Consider the following 6,000-nt stretch of genomic DNA (forward strand, 5'->3'; position numbering starts at 1 on the left):
TCGCAGAACAATGACGTATGTCGCCCTTACAGCTGCCAGTAGTCAACCGTAAATAAAGCGCGCACTAGCATTTTCCCTGAACTCAACGATTATGAGAACTAAACGGGTGCCTTTTTCACTTGTCTATTTATCCACAACATCTAAGACATTAATACATTCATAAATTAATAAATAAATAAATAAATAAATACATTAAAAAAAAAACATTTTCTCAGAGTAAAATTGTCAAATGATAATATTATTTTTCTCATTCATGGGAGTCATTCATGTAGGCCATTTGACTTATAACACTGTATATCTTATGAATCAACATATGAATTCAACATGTCAATGAACTCATTTGTTTTTGCAGAATTTTATTTTTTATTCACGTTCACTTTAAAATGTCAAATAAAAGTTATATTTATTCAATATTTATTCTGTTCCATAATAATGAATGTAATAATGCAGGAGAATCTCACTCCCTTTACGTACATTTTCTATAAAAATGACCCCGTGGTGGTGCGGTGGTTTTCTGTGATGTTGGTGTTTTATCTAACGCTAGAAGATACACACACACACACACACACACATATACTCACACTCACACACACACAAGAAATCATTATTAATTCTAGATACCAAATAATAACCAGTAGAAATCTGGAATAGGGAAATCTGTCTATGCACTAAATTGGTGACCCTGACAATCATCAGGCACGCGCTCCGCAGAAGAAGAGCCCAGTGGGCTATACTATGAATCTCGATTAGTGGGTTAGCGAGGTATGTTGCGCTCAGAGCCAGCTCAATTAGTGGGTTAGCGAGGTATGTTGCGCTCAGAGCCAGCTCGATTAGTGGGTTAGCGAGGTATGTTGCGCTCAGAGCCAGCTCGATTAGTGGGTTAGCGAGGTATGTTGTGCTCAAAGCCAGGGTATGCTGTGACACTAAAGTAGGTCTGTTTTAACGTTGCTATATCATCATGGTATCTTATGCTGCCAACCAAACCTGGTCAAGAGCAGCGGGGTATACTATGAAGCATGTTAAGACATATCTAGGCTATCTAGACATATCATTTTTATAGACAATAATGGCTAGTTTCTTTGTCACACCTGTCAGTCAAAATAGCCCCCATATTGATTTGTACCAAGGGTGTAAATTAACACAAATTAACAGGGGTAAAAATTAACTTACAATTTATTTTAACAATATTATCGCGCTATATCGTTGGTATTGTTGGATAAAAGAATTTATCTGAGGTGGGGGAACTGCATTCCACCCTGTCCCTCCCCACTTTAACCCCTCTGTTTGTGTGTGTGTGTTTTAGAATGAGAGAACACTGAGGGCCTCATAGATGGCGGATGTGTGACACTGATTATCACTACTATCATATCTGTCTCCATGGTAACTCTGTAACTCTGTACACATACACACACACACACACACACGTCAGTTCCGGTTGATAGAAGGGCAGGATGAGGCTGTCACAGCTCTCACAGTCTGTCTGGTAGAATTAGAACGACACACAGACTAAACTTCAACACAAACACAGAACTCAGAATGGAGCCTGCAGTGTGTGTGAGTGGATTTCTCCTGCTGATTTTCATCACTGGTGTCCACCTCAGTCCAGATCCTGAACTCATGTTTGGACATGAAGGAGGCAAAGCTAAATTTAACACCAGGTTCTCCAGGGTGGACGACTACGTGCTGTACAGGGTTTCTGGAGGTGGAGATCTGCTTCTGGTCAACTGCTCACAGCCAGAGAGACCACAGCCAGACGGATATGAGGTGAAGTGCATGAACTCCTTCTCTTTTTCTAATGTCTCTTATTTCTATTTTGAAATGCAAAACCTCACACTGTCCCAGAGTGGACTCTACAGGGCTGAAGGCTGGACAGGAGGAAACATCACAGAACAGTCAAACTTCAGTCTCACCGTCTGTGCAGCAGGGGATGAAGATGAGTCTTATCAAAGTGTAGCATATGGTGACAGCGCTGTACTGTGCAGTCTGAATTCCACTCTGGGTCACGGGAGCAGCCTGAGACTGTACCGAGATGACTGGTTTGATGCCCTGCAGTACGGCTGGTCTGGATTGACTCTGGTCCTGGACACCAACTCCTCTCTGGAGCCACTCGTGGAGGATCTGAGGGGCAGACTGCAGGTGGATGTCAACACCTCTCTGGCCGCTCTGTCTGGATTTAGGCAACATGAGTTTAATTTCTATTGCACCGAGTGGAGAGGAGCTCAGTGCCAACGTTATAGCAAAAAGTATATGCAGGTTAGTTCTGGAATGGTCTTTGCTTATGAAGATGAAAACCTGACTTTTCATTGCGTTTCACATGGAGATCTCCTTGGCCAAGTGCACTGGACCTTAATGACACCCATAGGGCATGTCCAACTCCGCATTAATCAGACCCAACCACAGGGGGCGATGTACATGCTAAACGGCAGCCAGACTGGGGACTACTCCCTCATCATCCCCTCTGTGTCACTGCAGCACTCTGGGACGTATGACTGTTGTGGGCGTGGCCTAATAAGGACAGTGTATCTCTACGTTTGCACCAAGTCCCACCCCCGGACTGAGGTGATGTTTTCTCATGGGGGAAGTGTCTGGGTGGGAACTGTACACTTCAATATGTCTTGGAGAATACGTGGGCTTCGGTGGTACCGTCAGAAAGCTCTACAACCACAAGTTCTGATTGCTGATTACTGGGATGAAGACATGTTTGTGTCTGAGGACCTGAGAGACCGAGTGACTTATTTGCGTACGCCAACGAATCACTCTCTGGTCATCTTCAACCTCACAGCAGAGGACAGTGGGGTGTACACATGGACAGTGCATGGAACAGATCTGGAGTCACATTCTTTGTTTTGGTCTGAGGGAAGCACCCGGCTTCTGTACAGGGATCCGTTTGGGGTGCACTCTCCTTTCTACAGAGCGTACGCTGCACTGATAGGCTGTGTGCTGCTGGGGCTGGTCACTGCTGTGATCTGGAAACTACTCCCTCATCATCCCCTCTGTGTCACTACAACACTCTGGGTGGTATACATGTGTGGAGCATGATGATGCTACAGAATTGGGTTTCCTCTTTGTTTGTATGAAATTCTCTCTTTTGGATGTGGAGTTTTCCCACAGTGAAAGTGTCCTACTGGATATTACTGAACACTTGAATGAGTCTTTCTTTACGTATGGGATCCAGTGGTACCGTCAGAAAGTGTTCCAGCCACAGGTTCTGATTGTAGACTTCCACAGTAACTACCTCATAAACCCTGTGCCTCTACCTGAAGATCTGAGGGGCAGAGTGACTGTGTCCAATGTACTTTCTAACTCCACTCTGACCATCTCCAACCTCACAGCAGAGGACAGCGGGCTGTACACATGGAGAGTGTATAGACATCAGAAATTAGGAAATTATGTTTGTTCAGAGGGAACCTTCCGGCTTGTGCACAGGGATCCGTTTGGGGTGCACTCTCCTTTCTACAGAGCGTACGCTCCACTGATAGGCTGTGTGCTGCTGGGTCTGGTCACTGCTGTGATCTGGTTCAGGCTGAGGAGCAGAAGAGGAGAGCAGACCTCTGGACGTCAGAGCAGAGAGGGTCAGCAGAGTGGAGATGAAGACCTCTATGATGAAGTGGAGATGGCTGAACTCAACACCTGAACTCAACACGCTTCTCTCTCCTGTGTCTGCTGTAGCTGCTGAACTCAACACCTGAACTCAACACGCTTCTCTCTCCTGTGTCTGCTGTAGCTGCTGAACTTAGCAGACTTCAACAGACTTATCTCTACTGTAGCTTCAGAAGATGTGTAAAATGTCTATTTATAGCATCTCAGCTGTCCTGTTGATAAATATTATATTTTATTGTTGCTGTTTGTTTGAGACAGACGGAGTCTCACATTATTTTTAACCCATCAAATGTTTTATTACTATACTCTAATTATATTTTCTCTACAAGATTTGTAACATATACAAATAAAGACAATTTTAAAGAGGACATTCTGTACTGAATTGAATCATAAACAAAAAGATGATGATGATGTTCTACCATCTTAACAGAGACAAAAATGATAAAACATCCACCACATACAGACACATATGAACTGAGGCCTGTTTAACACTACAGTGTCCATGTACATATGAACTGAGGCCTGTTTAACACTGCAGTGTCCATGTACATATAAACTGAGGCTTGTTTAACACTGCAGTGTCCATGTACATATGAACTGAGGCCTGTTTAACACTGCAGTGTCCATACAGACACATATGAACTGAGGCCTGTTTAACACTGCAGATATCCACATATGAACTGAGGCCTGATTAACACTGCAGTGTCCATGTACATATGAACTGAGGCCTGTTTAACACTGCAGTGTCCATACAGACACATATGAACTGAAGCCTGTTTAACACTGCAGTGTCCATGTATATATGAACTGAGGCCTGTTTAACACTGCAGATATCCACATATGAACTGAGGCCTGTTTAACACTGCAGATATCCACATATGAACTGAGGCCTGTTTAACACTGCAGTGTCCATGTACATCCACATATGAACTGAGGCCTGTTTAACACTGCAGTGTCCATACAGACACATATGAACTGAGGCCTGTTTAACACTGCAGTGTCCATACAGACACATATGAACTGAGGCCTGATTAACACACTGCAGTGTCCATGTACATATGAACTGAGGCCTGTTTAACACTGCAGTGTCCATGTACATATGAACTGAGGCCTGATTAACACTGCAGTGCCCATGTACATATGAACTGAGGCCTGTTTAACAATGCAGTGCCCATGTACATATGAACTGAGGCCTGATTAACACTGCAGTGTCCATGTACATATGAACTGAGGCCTGTTTAACACTGCAGTGTCCATGTACATATGAACTGAGGCCTGTTTAACACTGCAGTGTACATGTACATATGAACTGATAGGCCTGTTTAACACTGCAGTGTCCATGTACATATGAACTGATAGGCCTGTTTAACACTGCAGTGTCCATGTACATATGAACTGAGGCCTGTTTAACACTGCAGTGTCCATGTACATATGAACTGAGGCCTGTTTAACACTGCAGTGTCCATGTACATATGAACTGAGGCCTGTTTAACACTGCAGTGTACATGTACATATGAACTGATAGGCCTGTTTAACACTGCAGTGTCCATGTACATATGAACTGATAGGCCTGATTAACACTGCAGTGTCCATGTACATATGAACTGAGGCCTGATTAACACTGCAGTGTCCATGTACATATGAACTGAGTCCTGTTTAACACTGCAGTGTCCATTTACATATGAACTGAGGCCTGTTTAACACTGCAGTGTCCATGTACATATGAACTGAGTCCTGTTTAACAATGCAGTGTCCATGTACATATGAACTGAGGCCTGTTTAACACTGCAGTGTCCATGTACATATGAACTGAGGCCTGTTTAACACTGCAGTGTACATGTACATATGAACTGATAGGCCTGTTTAACACTGCAGTGTCCATGTACATATGAACTGATAGGCCTGTTTAACACTGCAGTGTCCATGTACATATGAACTGAGGCCTGTTTAACACTGCAGTGTCCATGTACATATGAACTGAGGCCTGTTTAACACTGCAGTGTACATGTACATATGAACTGATAGGCCTGTTTAACACTGCAGTGTCCATGTACATATGAACTGATAGGCCTGATTAACACTGCAGTGTCCATGTACATATGAACTGAGGCCTGATTAACACTGCAGTGTCCATGTACATATGAACTGAGGCCTGATTAACACACTGCAGTGTACATGTACATATGAACTGAGGCCTGTTTAACACTGCAGTGTCCATGTACATATGAACTGAGGCCTGTTTAACACTGCAGTGTACATGTACATATGAACTGATAGGCCTGTTTAACACTGCAGTGTCCATGTACATATGAACTGATAGGCCTGTTTAACACTGCAGTGTCCATGTACATATGAACTGAGGCCTGATTAACACTGCAGTGTCCATGTACATATGAACTG

The sequence above is a fragment of the Alosa pseudoharengus genome, unplaced genomic scaffold, assembly GCF_046254945.1.
Source record: "Alosa pseudoharengus isolate Yale_2024_CS ecotype anadromous, Long Island Sound unplaced genomic scaffold, YU_APseudo_1.1 YU_APseudo_1.1_scf_1, whole genome shotgun sequence".
In the NCBI taxonomy this organism is placed as follows: Eukaryota; Metazoa; Chordata; class Actinopteri; order Clupeiformes; family Clupeidae; genus Alosa; species Alosa pseudoharengus.